The following is an 18,378-nucleotide window of genomic DNA, read 5'->3' as shown; positions in this document are numbered from 1 at the left end:
CTCTGCTCAGTGGGGAGCCTGCTTCTCTTCTCTCTGCCTGCCTCTCTGCCTACTTGTGATCTCTGTCTGTCAAAAAAATAAATAAAACCTTAAAAAAATATTTAAAGACATCTATCTCGCTCAGGGGACATTAACATCTTCCCAACCAATATAAACACTTCAATCAGAAATATTTTTAATGCCCTGAAACAATTATTTGAAGAAAAAGAACCTACACAGAAGACAACATAACTTACTGGCTCTCAAATTTAAAAACTTAATATAATGACCTAATTACAATACAATGGAGATATATGGCAAGTAATAGTAATGGAACACTATGCCTTTGAGTGTTCAAAGACATAATTAGGTAAACAAATGCTTACACCTGTATGTATAGGAAGTGTGAGGGTCACAAATGAAGACTGATCAAATGTGTGGTATAGACAACTCACATACTGTTGCCAATGAAACACATCTATTAGTTAGCGGGAAATTTAAAAAGTGGTAAAATGGTCTTGGTAAAATTCTGGACTAAACAAAATACATTCTTCCTTCAATTTACATGGCAACTATATTCCTGGAAAACTCAGCTTATATTAAAAGCATGTCAAAATATTTTCCATTTATACAAAAAAATTGTATTATCTCCAGGATCAAATAATTACAAACAGGATTTTTGCCTATGTTAGTGTCTATTCAAATATTAAAATGCCTTGAAGGGTCCAGGATTTTTTTTTTTTTAATTTGGGACTGTCTTTCATTCTGCAAGACATGTGGCCTATCTGCTGGTTAGCCACTTAAAGCTGTCAGAGTTATGATGGGGTTTGCACAGACATCCCACAAATGGCAGCAGAGAAGCCCAAGGACAAAGAGTTAGAGATAGATTGTGTGCTGAATGGAAACAGCAGATCTATAGGAAGTGCTGAGAAAAGAAGGTACAGGCAAAGTGGAAATGGGACACAAAAAAATGTCTAACATACTTCTATATTAGTTTTGGGGGGATGCTGTGACAAATTACCATAAACTTGGCACCTTAAAATAACAGAAATGCATTCCCTAATAATTCTGGAAGCCAACAGTCTGAAATCAAGGTATCAGCAGGGCCATAGGACCTTTCAAGCCTCTCGGGGAGACTCCGTTCCTGGACTCTTCCAGCTTCTGGTACCATCACTCCAATTTCTGCTTCTGTGGTCACATTACCTCCTCCTCTTCTCTGTGTGTCTGTGTCCCTCTGTGTGTCTCTTATAAGGACACTTGTCATTGGACTTTGAATTCACCTAGATAATCTGCGATGACCTCAACTAAGATCCTTACCTCAATTACACCTGCAAAGATCCTTTTCCAAATAAGGTAGCACTGACATATTCTAGGGTTTAGAGCATGGACACACCTTGCTGGGAGCCACCACTCAACTCACCAAAACCTCCTTCCATTCCAGGCTGCAGTTCTATCATACCTCATTGTGTCAACCAAAACCGCCTCTAAGGATAGCCAAAAGAGATTCATGTGAGCAGTACCGCTTCCCTGAGAAACAGCTGGGCTAACTAGTTTATCTGTCTATATCTTCTTCTTCTTCCAACAAAAGGTATAAAGCTATTCAAGAACTCCGAGCCCATATCACTTACCCTCTCCCACTATTAGCTGTTTAGTCTGGACTGTTAATCACAATATCTCCCTCCACTGATTTAGTTCCAGATGTTTTTCCTGGTGCCAATAGATAGCACAGTCAAGAACAGCAACGTCACTGAGAAAAGCTTTAGTTCTGCCCAGTGAGGTGTTTTATCACTTTTCTTAATCAAATCACTTAAACTAAGACTCATTTTTTGCACCTATAATTTGAGGTTAAAATATTTCCCCTCAAAGGCATGTGTGATGATTAAATGAAGTTATACAGATAAATCAAATTTTAATATCTAGAAAACAAATGGAAAAATAAATGATATTTGAGTGTTAAATTTTGAATATCTCCATATTTAATGAGGAAAATAAGTTCTAAGTAGATTAATTTTTCAAATAATAAATATCTCCATCTAACATAACTTCACAGTTAATATATTTCGGTGCTGCATATAGGTAATGTAACAATATGTGAGTGGAGTCTGATGGGCATGTAGAATATTTCATTTGACATTGATCAAAATTTAAGTAACAGTATTACTTTCAAGGGTCTCTCTGAAGAGAAATGAAACTTCCTAATGTTCCCAAAAACCAACTACCTTTTGTAAAAAGAACCTTGTGAGCTTAAAATAGAGAACCAGAGATGTCCCAGATTGATGAGAGACTTTTGCCCCTCATCTTAGCCTTAGAGCAAAAAAAGCTTTGACATTGCATTAATGCCAATAACACAGGTTTAAAAAAAAAAAAAACAAAACCTGAAGCAAACAAACAAAAAAAAACTTTAAAATAAACATTTATAAACATGTTATTTGGAACCCACCTGGAGACCTCCCTTTGCTAGCCTTGCTGCTGGGTGGGCTGGCTCCCTTCTGCAATTCCACTAATTAAAACCACAGAAACAAGTATCAAACGCAGGGTAACCTGGATTATTTTCCTTTATAGTCTGCACAGATAAGATCAAGTAAAGTCAAACAGTCAGCAGGAGTAAGGCAAATTTTGAAACCAGCATTCCATTGTCTGCATTTAATTCCACCTGGGCAGAGAATGGTATTTCACTATGATGATTCTGCTTTTAACATATATAGAAATAGTTCTAATAATTGAACCTAATAATTGACATGTGATGGTGTGTGTACATGGCAGGTGTACTTTAACATATTCTTTGCAGAGACGAAAAACTTAAAATTCCATTGACATTTCCCCTTTTACCATGTTTAGGTGATTGTTTAAATATTTCAATCAGCTTATGATTTTATCTGGATCCCATGGCAAAATTTTTGAAAAGCACAAAAAACTCCAATTGCTATTATAGTGGGAACCTAGTTCAAGCTTACATGTCAAATCATCATTTATCTTTTAGCTCAATTGCAATCTTTTTTTTTTTCTTTTGTCAGAGGATGGTTGGAAAACTGAATGTCTTTATTTCCAAAATGAAGAGCTTAAAGCATGAAAAAAATTAAATGTGAATAAGAAAAATAATCAATGAGCACCCAAAAGACCTCTCTACTGGTTTACTTTAAGAACATATAGACATACATGTATGCATGTAAATTTGCATATGTATGTGCATATTTGCATTCATACGTATCATATTCTAAATGCATGTGTATATTTGGTCATATATATATATATATATCATATACAAATCTGGTCACTGATAATAGTGAAGATGACGGAAAGTCAGGCGAGTGAATCTAGCGATCAGATTTCCAAATGATTAAAGTCTATTTCCATTTCTTCTGTCAAAAGTTTAGCTTTTGCCAAGAACTCTGTATAATCTGCATCTACAAGCTAGCATTGCTAAGGATAAAAGATTCATTCTTGTTCTAGTTTTGTAGGACATGGAAAGTATGAGGTTTTTCCATGGTTTTATCATCTTGCTTTAAAATATGGCAGTCACATAATTATGCAAAGAGTAGGCCAGAATCCAAGGATCCTACATCTTGGACCCAGATTCCCACTTACTATCTCATTACAGAAAACTATTTAACTTCACTGGACCCCAGTTTTCTCACATGTATAATGAGAGCATTAAAATAAATTTTCTCTATGATGATCTCCCTGGTAATATAAAACACATGAGATTAAATATGAGAACATATCTCGGCAACGCCCAGTTGGAAATACTGAAACCTATGACTTGTATTCAGATATTTAAATTATTCCACTATTTCTAGGCTTTGGATTAAACTTAGGCCCATGTCATTTATAAATGTATGTATGTCTTAATTCAATAATTTAGCAATGGTATAAGAAATCAGGTGCATTTTATCAGTGGATTTAACACCAAATCATTAAGAGGAACTATTGCTATACGTCATTACTCCAAGACAGTCTAGGCCCTAGTTTCTATGGAATTGATTTACCAGTCAAAAAAACATCTCTAGTTTTACAGGGGAGAGGGGGAAGGGATGGATAGCTATTCCTCCCCTTGGCTCCCTAAGGAGCAGGCATTCTGAATTCAGCTCTATTCCCACTCATTTTAGAAAATGGAAGAGATGTGGAGGGATGAGTTTTTCCCTGATCCTCACTGGTTACTACTGATTTAACCAGATAGGAAAGAGGGTGGGGGAAAGCCCTTATAAAGCTAATATGATGAAAATATCATTTCCTGGGTACCCTGCTGAGAACTGTGGTCCTCTGCACCACGTCAGAGGCAGATTATTTCTGGTTCTGAATTATCCATTAGACCTTAAAGGCAATTTTTAGTCAGTTGTTGAGTGTTCTCATAGATCTAGCTGCTCCTGGTAACTCTGTCTTAAAAATACTGACTGCAGCTGTGATTTCAGGCATTAAAGGCTAATCTCAATTCTGAAACCTGGTCATCACAATTTTTAGAGCCCCACCTCCTTGTGATGCTGTCAATCGTAAGTTTCAGGGGCTTTATTTACTCCCTGGAAATCAACTGTTAGCTTGATGATCACACCCCACTGAGAAATTTACTTTACAACTTTCTTAAATCAGCAGGGGAACACTTCCAGAGCAAACTGTAGGCTTCCCTAAAGAAGTAAACAGATCAAAAGTAAAAAACTCTTTTAGCCACCTAACACCTGTGTGAGCTAACAGTTTCCCATATCCAGCCTGGGTACTGAGTATTAAATTACAATTGGCCTGAGTCCATCAATTGAGTGTATCGTAAGTGATATTCTTATTCAATGACTGGTTTTAATGAGATTTTGATGTTCCAGGAAGTTCAGTTGGAGTCCGTTGCAATCCAATGAATATTTGGTTGACTTGAGATGACTTTCACTGTTTTAAAAACTGGGGGAGGCGTTTTCCTCTGTGGTTGCACTGAAATATTGCAATAAGGAAAGAGGAGGTAGGGAGAGTGGAAGAATGTATGCTAGGATTAGGAGTAGCTGATTGAAGGCTTATTAGTGAAAAATAAAAACCCTGAAATTTACGAAATATTTGTGACACGTGTGCACCTATCAAAACCCTGTTGCCATAACATCCCTACCAAAACCTTGTCTTGGAAATTTTTGGAAAGGTTCCTTTTATCTAAACCATAACGAAAGAATTTTTAACCAATACTTCCTCAGGCCTCCTCATTTTTTTTTTAAACATTCTTCTGTGTCCAAAGACCACACGTTTTATCTGTGTTCACCACATGCTGACAGTAAGCTATTTAAAATATTAACTGGGTGCTGGTGGTTGTTCTTATTGGGGAGTTTTGGGGAGTAAAGGTAAATAGATGGGAAGAAAATTGATGTAGCAGTTTCATTTTTTCTGGGTGCTGATTTCCATAATCCTAAATTATTTTCAATGATAGAAAGTTATTTGCCTTGGTTTGTTTACTATCCATTTTCACCTTCCAAGAAGAAATCTCTTTGGAAAAGAGTCATTTATCATTAGTGAATTGTATTGTTGGTCACCAGCTTTTGGCAATCTGTTCATACACAGTTTTCATACATGTATCAGCCATTTATTGAAGGGTTAAAACAGATTTAGCTTTCATCCACATATTAAAGAATAAACAACATATCCCAAGTTACTTAAAAATTAGAAATTGACAAATTCATTCTCGTTCACTCTTTTTATAGAACTGGAGACCATGTTTCAGTCTAGGACTTGCAGCCAGCAGCTGCATCTTCAGAAATGAAGAAAGGAACATCCCTTCCTTTCCCCATCCTGCTAAATGTTACAAATAACTTCTGACTGGCTCCTAAAATAAAGTCAAGAATTTTTTTTCCTCCTACTTGTCATGATTAGTTTTGAAGCTCTGTTCCAACTACCCTGACCATATCCTTTGCCTTCTTCAATCACTCAAGAATATTACTTCTTAAACTTCTTCCATTTATTTTTTGATGATACTGAATCGTTTCTCCAAGGAAACTGATTGTGGACCATATAATATAAAGAACTATAACCTGGCAAACTATAACAATAACTGAATCAACAGAAAAAATATTCCACAATTGTCCATATTATCTAGTAAATAATAGTTGCTATAGTTGTTTTATATAACTATATATATATATGCATACATACACATATATAATATATAGTGATATAGTAATATATAGTTATAGTGAATAACAATAAGGTTCGCAAAAGCTTGGTTTTGTGGAAATTGAAAGGATACCTTATTTTTGTATACAGGCTGTCTGAACAACAACATAGGACTTTAAATCCAGAAAAGCAGAATGGAGTGTAGATATTTCCAGCAGCATATTAATAAATAAAACATAATCATGTTACTTTGCTACAGAGAATCATTTCAAAATAAATAGAAATAATTAGTGACACTTAATGATTATTATGGTAAGAAAACTTTTTATCTTTTTAAAAATAAAAATACAAGAATTTGTTTTTAAAAGAACAAAATCAATTTGTTTCAAAGAGTTTTTCATATTTCAAATTCCCTTAAGAAGGGCATATATCCAAATACATAAAACTGTTAAGTTCACTGTATCATTTCAAGAATTGTTTTCCTTTGATAGGAAACGAGAGAATGCATAGATTTTAATAGTTCTTAAGCATCATTAATCATAAAGTATAAAATAACAAAATTTAGAAACTATATTGTGTCTAACTTATCTAAAGCCAGTATCACCAATCTCACCAACTCAGTAATTAACATCATACCTTGACTACAATCTTTGCCTATCCTTGGTCTCACGTTCCTTAACTCCATAACTGTAACAACCCCAGTTCCACCCTACTTCAGACACATTAAACCTTTTTCCTCTTGGAGAAAACTATGTCTAATTAACTTTCATATACACAGGGCTTATCACAATGGCAGTTATTTGGCATGAAATATTTTGAAAGAATGAAACTTCTCTCAATACACTTTTTCATTCTCTCTTACCTATTCATTCTATCCTTGTCCATCCTGTTGAAGCCCAGAACCCTGTTATTCCCAGTGCTTCCAACTACCTACTCTCTTTTGGCCTCTCTTCTTTTCCTCCTCAGATTGGATTCTAATGCCAATCATTTCAAGTAAGTGTCAACTCTCATATCAGACTTTTCTTCTCCTTTGTCCTTTTGCAATATTTATCCTGCAATTCCTGAAATTCTCTACTATCTTCTCTGTCCTAGGGCTGCCAGATTATGCTGGAAGAAACCATAAAACCAGACTAAATACATTTCGAGCTATGCTGTCTGAGTTAAATCACCACAGCTTCTGAGAAATCCCTTGTATCCTCAAGTTCTCAATCTACCCGCTGAACATGATGATCAAGGGTAAAGGATTTGGAGCCAGAGAGTCTTCAGTTCAATCCCGTCTGATCTCTCACTAGAGCTTAAAACAAATTACATTCACTCAAGATTCAGTTTCCTATATTTACTTTTTTTAAAGATTTTATTTATTTATTTGACAGAGAGAGGGAGATCACAAGTAGTCAGAGAGGCAGGCAGAGAGAAAGGGGGAAGCAGGCTCCCCGCCGAGCAGAGAACCCAATGCGGGGCTTGATCCCAGGACCCTGAGATCATGACCGGAGCTGAAGACAGAGACTTAACCCACTGAGCCACCCAGGCGCTCTTCAGTTTCCTACATTTAAATGAGAGTATTTACAATATATACTACACAGGACCTTTAGAAATACCAAATGAGTTAGTGCATGTAAACTACTGAATAAACATACTGAGTATGGCTCCTGGCAAACAGTAACCCTTAAACAAATAGTAGATATTATTTTTTTACAGATTACTATAATTAGGACCAAACAACTGGCATTTCCTTAACATAAGTTATTTCTGGCATTTCCACTTCACTTTTTGTATAATCCGATGACAGTGATTTTCCTTCTTGCACCAAATTCTCTTTTAATCTGGTCTCCTCAATTCCATCTTTTCTAAACTTCCTAGTTCCTTTTAGTTGCACTTCCATCTTCAATCTTTTCCTCTTCATAGTTCTTTCCTCTTTGGGTGACAAACATGATCAATTTTTCCATTTCCTCTTTGTGATGCAACTATTTCAAGTTTCCACACCATCTGTCCCCTTATTTTGCTGCCAAAACTATGGAAAAAGAGCATATCTTGAAGCCTCCACTTACTCAAAATTCATTTACTCCTCTAATTTATCCCTTGTAATCAGGATTCGATGTGAACCTGTTCTAGTGAATGGGTATATTGACCATTATATTGAAATTATTCTCTCTAAACCACTACTGACCTTCTAATCACCAATCATGCCCTCCTTCTTAAAATCTCTCCTCATTTGTCTTCCACGTTATGTAGTACCATCATCATTCACCTCTTCTTTCCAAACATTCCTCGGTTGTCTCAGATACTCTCTCTTATCAGTAATCTCTCTTATCAAATATGTGTTCTGTTTTTAGCCCTTTCTGGTCTCTACCAATTGACTTCATTCATTCTGAAGTTTTTTTGACTCTTCTCTCTGTTGAGATAGTTCATGAATCTGAGACTCAATTCCCAGTTGTGCACTGTGCTTTCCCACTTTGATTTACCTGTAACATTTTAAATTAAATCAGGTAAAATCAAACTCATTCTATTACTTTTCTATTGGTTTTCCTATTTCTGTTAAAGTACCACCATTATCTCCATCCAAATCAAGGCATTATCTTTAATGTCCTACTCTCCAATTGCCCTCACAACTCAATATTTATCAGGTCTATAGATCACCAACTATTTCTCATTTATATACCTTCCTCCACTCACAATTCCATTATGCTAGTTCAGGATTTTATTTTTCCTTTGTGGTTACAATAATCCTTTTGTTGGTTTTCCTGCTTCAAATCTGCTTCCTTACCCATTTTACATTTTGCTGATCATACCACTAGCCATCTTGAAAATCCTCAGACACTCCATTAAGTCTAAATTCATTCCTGTAGCTTCAAAGCTCTACCTTTCCAGTTCTGTGTCTCTATACTCCATATACAAAGGCATCACATCACCATACAGACTACTCACTTTTTTCCACATGCCTGCCATACCTGATTATCTTCACTGCCTTCTCTCAGGTATGTGTCTCCTTCTGAAATTCTACTTCATCCTACATGAAATTCTATGTATTCTTCAAATGCTGCTCAAATATTATTTTCCTAAAGTCTTCCTTGATTCTCCCAAATGGTATGACACCTGTTTATTTTGCATGTCCAAAATAATGTAAACCTTTTACAATATTGTTTGCCTGTCTTAACTAGTACTCTTAACCAGTTCATTAAAAGTAGAGATATCATTGTACTTATCTTCGTATCTCTCATACCATATAAAAGGCTCTGAAGATGTGGTCCATATACACTATGGAGTATTATGCCTCTATCAGAAAGGATGAATACCCAACTTTCGTAGCAACATGGACGGGACTGGAAGACATTATGCTGAGTGAAATAAGTCAAGCAGAGAGAGTCAATTATCATATGGTTTCACTTATTTGTGGAGCATAACAAATAACATGGAGGACATGGGGAGATGGAGAGGAGAAGGGAGTTGAAGGAAATTGGAAGGGGAGGTGAACCATGAGCAACTATGGACTCTGAAAAACAACCTGAGGGTCTTGAAAGGGCGGGGGATGGGAGGTTGGGGGAACAAGGTGGTGGGTATTAGGGAGGGCACGTATTGCATGGAGCACTGGGTGTGGTGCAAAAACAATGAATACTGTTACACTGAAAAGAAATTAAAAAAAAAAAAGGCTCTGAAGAATAGTAATAAACTGACCTGTTGACAGGGACTTATGTATAGCAATATGGTTAAATATAAATAGAAGTAAAGGACATAGAGAATCCAAAAGTGTCATGAATACCCATTGCATTTCACCTTATTTAGAAAATATATGTAGGACATCCACTTCTGAAAGAAACTTCTAAATTTTCATTAAATCTATAAAGTGAATATTTTAGAACAAACTCAAAATAGATCCCATTAACTTTCGAATCCAACCTACTATAGCTACTCACATCCATGACCCATTCTGCCTTTTTCATCACAAATATGCTTCATGTTTCAACCAGAACCTCCAAAATGCAACTCTCTTACCTGTTTTTTGACCTCACTAAACTTCTCAATCCACTGACTCTACAATTTCCTTCTACATGATGAGCCCCTTCTTGGCTTTGCTGCCTTCACTAACTAGCTTTGATGGCATGATTTCCCCACTCCAAATACTTTCTTGCCTTAACAACCAATTTGCTTGCTTTCCCCTCTTTATTTCCCACAGCCAAACTGCAACCCCCGGAATTCCTTCTTCATGTCACCCAGATCATGAACTTCTAGGCAAGTTCAAATGCATGTACCAACTGGCATGACTATGGGTTCAGGACCTTCCCTTCCTTTAACTCCAGTTTGTTTTAGCTCAACTGTCATTTCCTATGGGAAAAGTTTCCTTTTTAAACATGACATGGACTTGCAGGCTGATGAAGTATTTTCTCTTATGTTCCAACCTGTGCATGCATTTCATTTGTTTCTTGAGTAAGTATTGAAGTCTATGTCCATGGACTTATCTAGATGTTTGGTACATGGGAATGAACAAAATAGGCAAACTTCCTGACATCCTGAAACTTACATTCTAGTAAGGGAAATATTAAACACAGAAGTAAGTTCATGGGTAATATAGTATCAGACATGATAAGCAACAGGAAAAAAATAAAGCGTAGTAAGTAATGTCCTATTTGAAATAAGGATTTTAAATTTCTTGTGACAATTCAACTTCTGTGATCCAACCTAAGATACTAGGGCCCTAATATGTAGAGAAGTTCTTTCTCAGGAGCTAACATGAGAACAAAAACAGGAAGTTTAATAAATAAAACTGTACATATTAAATGTTAAATAAAACATATATAAATTTCTACATTTAAATTATTTATTTACATATTGAACACATACACATGTACTGTTTAATCCGTTTTGTATTTATTCAATCTATTTTTATTGAAAATTCCTTTTCTGCAATTAAAAATTATTCTTGGATGAGAATCATTTCCTTTGGGAAGACTCCTATGGATTAAACTCATGAGATGAAAGGTATGCTAATTTGTCAGACTCTTAATTCAACTGCCAAACATTAACCAGCCACTAACAAATATTGTTTGCTTTGGTAGGAAGTTTCTATATTTTCCCCAAAGATCCCTGTTTGTTATTCATGCCCTTATGTAACCCTATGGGCCCCATCTAGTGACTCCCTCCTAATTAACAGAATATGCAAAAGTGATAAAATTACAATTTCATTATGAGGTTACAAAGAGACTTTGCTTGCAGTCTTGCTGCCCAGCCTCTCATCTCACCTGTTCTTGTTCGATCAGTTCGTGAGCTGCCATAAAGCTAGGTCTGCATAGCAAGGAACTAAGGGCAGCCTCAGGCTAATCGCCATGAGGAAATGCACCATCTGTTCAACAACCTGTGAGACTGTCCTGCCAACAACAAGTGAACTCAGAAGCAGATCTTCCCCCATTTGAACCTGCAGATATGATCACAACTCCAGCCTTAATTAGGGCTTTGGGAGAGACCTTGACACAGAGCATCCAGCTGAACTATACCCAGATTCCTGACATAGAGAAACTGTGAGATAATAAATGTTTGTTGTTTAAAGCAACTAAGTTCTGGGGTACTTTGTTACACAGCAATAGATACCTAATATAACTGCCTTTTTCCTTTGTACACTCTAGGGTATCCATATGAATGTTTGTGGAATGAATTAAATAAATGTTCAGGATTTTCTACTCTTACCATCCAATTCTGTTTTTTTTTTTTTTATTAGAAATTCATACTTGCGGATACAAAATAGTTTCCCAAATCACTCAGTATTAAATATAATCACTTAAACATCAAAAAGTCAGATCGAAACATCATCTAGAATTATTTACTCTCCTATTACAATTTCAAAACTTCTCATCACTTCACAAGTAGAAGCGCTGTTATAGTGTTTGAAATCAGCCAAAAACCAAGCCCTAGATCTGCTACCTACTAGTTATATGGCCTATGGTAAGTAGTTTAAACTTATTTAGTTCTTTCAGTTTCCTAATCTGTCAAAAAAGATTATATTACCCACCTTAGAAAGTTTTTTATAAAGGCTAAATTCAGTAACATGTTTGACTGATACTAAGCAAAAATGTAGCTGTCATAATTAGGACCCAAGCAAAACATCCTGAAAAAAAAAAAATCCTTTTTGCAAAACTCTGAAACCTAGACTGAATGTTACAAGTGATGATACACTCTGAAGTGTATGTGAGCCAGGTCATATGAATCTGTTAATCCATTATATGACCTAAGAATCTCTAACTTAGGTTAGGATGTAGAGCTGGAATTATCATGAAATATTTTAAAATCATTTGTTTGTTTATGGTCTTTGAAGCTTTGCAAAATGGAAAAAAAAAACAGATTTCTTTTTGTCTAGCATGCATAAATACCAAAAGATAGAGAATTGCCATTAATTTTCCCAACTGGAATTGTCCTTCCGTCAAGTTCTTTAAGTTCTTTCCTGAAAGATCATTCTGAAATTGTGATGCAATTTGAAAATACCAAGCAACGATATGTAACGTTTCTGTTATTTTTCTCTATGCCCTGGCACCGTCGAAAAACATATTACATAGTTAAAAAATATTTTCCCCTTGGAATAGGGTTATTTATTTTGAAATGATAAACCTAAGGGGAAAATCCTACTTTTTAATTAAAGTCACATCAAGGAAGCAATGCAATGTGATTCAATATTAAAATCTCTGATGATAAGGAAATGAGATATTCTACCCAATCTTATCTCCTACATCATACTTGCTCAAAATATTATTATTTTAAAATCATCCTCTATAAAACAATAAATGGAATGACCTCTCTAAAATATTTTTTAGTAAGCTATGGATATTTCCAATATGGATAAACATTAGGGGAAGATGACTCGTTTCCTTCAAAAAAATCCCTTCTATCCCAAAACTAACAAATAAATAAGTGCCTATAAGGTGAGTGCTGTGAAGTGTGTAAGCCTGATGATTTGCAGACCTGTACCCTGGGGCTAACAATACATAATATGCTAATAAAAAATTAAAAAATTAAATAAAAAAATTAAAATTAAAAAAATAAGTAAGTGCCTAAAAGAGATATAAAAGAAAGCCTTATATAAATACAATATACATATTGCTTTCAAACACAGCTTTTCAAGCTGAGTAGATACTTAATAGAAATGTACTAACTGTTGATATTATTTATCTCAAAAGATATTTCAGAAAGTCACCTTAGAGAGTTTTTTTTTCCTTTTATGATCTTACAAACTATATTCCTAATTGTAATCTTAAAAGTTGTACTTACTTTAAAAATAATGATTTTCCTGTTTCTATCAGATAAGTTACTTAGATTAGGCTAATCTATTGTTGGCTGTACTAATTACAGAACTGATTAATTACATATAGGTCAATTTTATGTTTACTGTAGAATAATTTACTTTCCTAAAGGTTGATAAATTTATAACTCCTTCTTATTTTATATTAAACTCTTAGTGCAGCATTTCCTAGTGTGTAATTCACTGCCCACAAAGATTCCTGCAAATACAAGTGGATTTTTTTAGAATACAAACTTTAGTTTCATACCTTTTCCACTGGTTTTCATTTTCATATTCACTTGAGGACTACTGTAGTTACTTGTTAAAAGAAAACAATTTAGGAATCACAAATTAAAACTGAGGACTTGACTTAGTATTGTAATTTAGTGTTCTGCCATATAACACTTAAACATTTTATAAAGTTTAACATGTACATATGCAAATGCAAATTATTGGAATTCTACTAAGTCATAGAACTTAAACTCAAAAGGTCATAACTGCTATCTTGTGTTGGTCATGGTATCTGTTTTTTAAATATTTTGTAGTGAGTAATGTATTTTTAGGATAACTGACAGTACCGGTTATGAACTTATAAATTCCTACATTGTTACCATTTTGATTTTTTCAATATTCTTGCTATCAGATTATTTTTCTATGGGTAATTGAGACACATCACACACACACACCCCTGCAATGAAAAAAGTTGGAGGAATTCTCTAGGACAAGTTTTCCATATTGAGGTCTATGAACTTCTTGAGTCCATGAATATATTCTGAAAGATTCTAAAGACAGGTTTCAAATTTTGGGTTCTTTCTTTCAAATATAAGCGAAAAAGGAGCTAAATCCAATCATGTTCTGGATTATTTGTGGGCATCTTTTATCCTGGTTTTGCAGTAGGTTTTTATTTTTTGCATTTGCCTTTTTTTTTTTGCCTTTTACTGCATCTGCTCTTAGGGAGGGTCAAATGAGGTCAAGGAATGATATAAAACAAATATTTTTCAGTTCAAATAGAAAAAAGTGACCAGAAAATGGAGATACATATGTACAGAGGGGATAAACATGCAAAATGCAAAAAAAAAAAAAAAAAAGAGAGAGAGAGACTTGGAGAACCCCAGTTAGTACCATGTGCACATTGTGAGGGAACAAACTGCTTCCACTCTTTCTAGAACTTACCAACGTAATTATAGCAGTTTTTTAGTAGTAAGAGTCCCAGTAAGTGGGCATGAGAACTACAATGACCAGGACACTGATTCCAGGATGACACAAAAGTCTTAAAATTAAAAGATAAAATTAATACTAAATGAAAATTTTTAAATGCTAATATATCTTTATATTATTAAACCCAGCCTGGTCATATTAAATTCCAGAAAGCAGTTGTGTACACCACATTAATGTTATTAATTTAAACTTTATTATTGTAGTTTTAAAGTCTTACTTGCAATTGTTTCGCTTTTTATTTAAGAATAAAATGAATAATAAATTTATCCCTAATCTTTATACACACAGATTGCATATGTGCTTGTCAATACGTTATATTACAAAAGCCAATCTAAGCAAACAATGTTACCCACCATTTTACTGTTATTATTATTATTACCATCATCATCATCATCATCATCTACCTTTTAGATGGATCCATTTGAAGATTCTAAACTGAGAAACCTTGTTCTGTGCTTTAAAGCTTCACAAACACAAAGCAGAATAAATAATCTACATTTACCACAAACAAGCACACAGCATACTGGAAATTTCTCAGTTTATACATCTATTCCACAAATGTAAAAATTATGAAATTAATCTGATATTCTTTTCCATTTCAATTTCAAAAGGTAATCATGGCCAAGTAAATTAATTTAATGATATAATAGTGAAACCACACAATTTGTAAAGCACCATTCCTGGGACCATGCCAAACCATTCAACATCCTCTCAGGAGGTATCAGTGTGGACCAAAGGTCCAGAATTAGGCCCAAGAGGAGGTGACAGAGTTTTCAATGGAAGAAAAAAACTCATTAAAAGTTCTCATTATTCTATAACATTAGTAAAAGACTCCTGGAAAATGAACAAAGCATGGAATTTAGACCTACTTTAATTTAAGCACACACACACTTAAATCTCCTTGAGGCTTACCAAGACAGAATAACACATGAGTCTAAGGTCAAAATCATGACTTAATAAAAAGCAATTTGGTCAGCGTGTACTGTTATGCATAATTTATCTCTAGCGACTGAACTGGAGGCTTAAGGTTGTGGGGAATCCACCGGAAACAAGACAACAGAATGCAAGCGAATAAGCCAATAGAGGAATTTAGTCCGGGACCATGGTAAAATTGATGAAGAAGAAATCAATCCCATTAATTGAGGCTGGAAAAAAAGTTTAGTAGCATGTACAAGGACATAAAGATTCCTACGAAAGGGTTCACAGAGAAACATGTTAAAACCCTGAATCCATTCATCTTCCTTAGTCACTCCACCCCTAGCTGACCTGAAAGTAAGCAGAGTGTCTATTGGTATTTGTATTTATTCTTTTTGTGAAAGGTAAACAGCTCAATACTGGGGTCATGACTTCTATATCCTGAGAGTTCTGAATAAAATAAATCTCTCAGGTGCTTATCGTAAGTGTATTTCCAGCTCCACTTGGTGAAAACATTTCCAAGTAGACTAATGGCAAGCTCAAAGAAGGTAACTAATTGTCCTTTTAATGCATGTGATTTGTGTTAAAGATGCTTAAAGAACAAATAGTTTAAGTTGTTGAAATACAGTTACAATTTGTATTATTGTTACAGTCACTGGGCTGAGAAACTTATTTAAAATGAATTGTAAAAGGAGAATCTAAATGTGACACAGAGGCAAATAATTAAAATAGTCATTCTTATGCTATAAACTCTATTTCTTTTTTAAAATAGAAAATATTAAGTGACACATTCTGAGAAAGTGCAATTCTCTTCTGAGTTTACACAGCACAAAATGAATGGAAGTCAATCCACCTAAAAAAATTATTCTAAGGGTTTAAATTATCTAGACTAAATCTCAACACTGATTTAATAAACCAAATAATTTATATACATTCCATTTTTTTAAGTCTCAGTGTATATATATTGTTAATATCTCAAAAGAGATTGTTCTACAAAATATCATATTACAATAATCACATCCCTTCTGACATCTCACTAGTCTGCCGCTTAATTTATATTTCTGGGTCTCTGGAATATCTTCTATTAACTGACTCTGGAAACCAAATTTAAACCAATTGAGGTACAAGAGAAGTTAGCTTTGTTGACTGTGTTCACCCTTGTCAGTTTGACAGCTTTCTTACCCACCATAAATTGGCTCCTACAGATCTCTAAAGATCTTTTTACCTACAAGAGAGATCAAGCATTTAGGGATTAAGGCTCATTAGTAGAACGAATGAATGAAAGGATGAACAAATGAGCCTCCTCTTTCCTGGCTGGAACTATGGAGGGTGCAGAAGAGAAGAAAAAGAAGGTTCCTGCTATGTCAAAAACTCCTAAAAAGAAGCAAAGGAATTTCACAGAGTTAAAGGTCAAGCGTCTGAGGAAGGAGTTTGCTCAAAAGATGCTTCGAAAGGCAAGGAGGAAGCTTATGCATGAAAAAGCTAAGCATTACCACAAGGAATATAGGCAGATGTACAGAACTAAGATTGAAATGGCGGAGATGGCAAGAAAAGCTGGCAACTTCTGTGTTCCTGTAGAACCCAAGTTGGCGTTTGTCATCAGGATCAGAAGTATCAGTGGTGTGAGCCCAAAAGTTCGAATGGTTTTGCAGCTTCTTCACCTTCCCCAGATCCTCAATGGCACCTCTGTTAAGCTCAACAAGGTTTCAGTTAACATGCTAAGGACTGTGCAACCATACATAGCATGGGGGTACCCAAACCTGAAGCCAGTGAATGAACTGATCTACAAGAGTGGTTACAGCAAAATCAACAAGAAGCAAATTGCTCTGAGAGATAATGTATTGATTGCCTGATCTCTTGGTAAATATGGCATCATCTTCATGGAGGATCTGATTCATAAGATCTATACTGTTAGAAAACGTTTCAGGGGTGCCTAGGTGGCTCAGTGGGTTAAGCCTCTGCCTTTGGCTCAGGTCATGATCTCAGGTCCTGAGATTGAGTCCTGCATTGGGCTCTCTGCTCAGTGGGGAGCCTACTTACCCCTCTCTCTCTGCCTGCCTCTCTGCCTACTTGTGAACTCTGTCTGTCAAATAAATAAATAAAATCTTAAAAAAGAAAATGGTTTAAAGAAGCAAACAACTTTTTATGGCCTTTCAAATTATCTTCCACACAAGAGGGAATGAAGAAAAAGACCACTCATTTTGTAGAAGGTGGAGATGCCAACAACAGGGAAGACAAGATCAACAGGCTTATTAGAAGGATGAACTAAGGTATCTACCATGATTATTGTTGTAATGACTACTCTCAAATGGGGGAAAAAAAAGAATGAAGGAATGAACAAGCTACCATGCAATCTACTTGGAAATACTCAAATCCTGTTTCTCTATTATTTTTCATCAAATATATTAAGGATAAAAATAATAGCAAATTATGAATACAATTGCCTTTGTTAAGCAATTAGAAGGGGAATAAGAAGGGCAAATATTTGCTATGAACAGACTCTCTTCTGAAGGGTTCTACCAGACTCTGGTTTCTTTACTGAGGCCAGGATAATGAAGAGCAATGCATGGGTGTTAAGCAAGTAGGTTTGGACATCGTGGGGCATCTGGGTGGCTCAGTGGGTTAAAGCCTCTGCCTTTGGCTCGGGTCATGATCCCAGGGTTCTGGGATCAAGCCCCGCATCGGGCTCTCTGCTCCACGGGGAACCTGCTTCCTCCTCTCTCTCTGCCTGCCTCTCTGGACATCGATGAAACAGTTACTACAATTTGCATGGAATGTAAATTTCACCATTTCTTTTTTTTTTAAGATTTTATTTATTTATTTGAAATAGAGAGAGGGAGAGAGGGCATGAGCAGTGGGACAGAAGGAAAGGGAGAATCAGGCTCCCCCACTGAGAAGGGAGACTGGCATGGGGCTCGATCCCACTACCCTGGGAT

At 35.4% G+C, this 18,378-nt stretch overlaps 1 protein-coding gene and 1 pseudogene across 1 annotated transcript in view; both read left to right on the top strand.

Annotated features, from left to right (window-relative positions):
* OLFM3 (olfactomedin 3) overlaps window positions 1-18,378 on the top strand; it is a 200,448-nt gene that overhangs the window by 83,187 nt on the left and 98,883 nt on the right. The window lies entirely within an intron of this gene.
* LOC116873416 lies at window positions 16,762-17,711 on the top strand (annotated as a pseudogene).

Source organism: Lontra canadensis, unplaced genomic scaffold, assembly GCF_010015895.1.
Source record: "Lontra canadensis isolate GAN:19392208 unplaced genomic scaffold, GSC_riverotter_1.0 scaffold33, whole genome shotgun sequence".
In the NCBI taxonomy this organism is placed as follows: Eukaryota; Metazoa; Chordata; class Mammalia; order Carnivora; family Mustelidae; genus Lontra; species Lontra canadensis.
The sequence above is the reverse complement of the archived record's forward strand: the minus strand, read 5'-3'. Positions and strand labels throughout refer to the sequence as shown.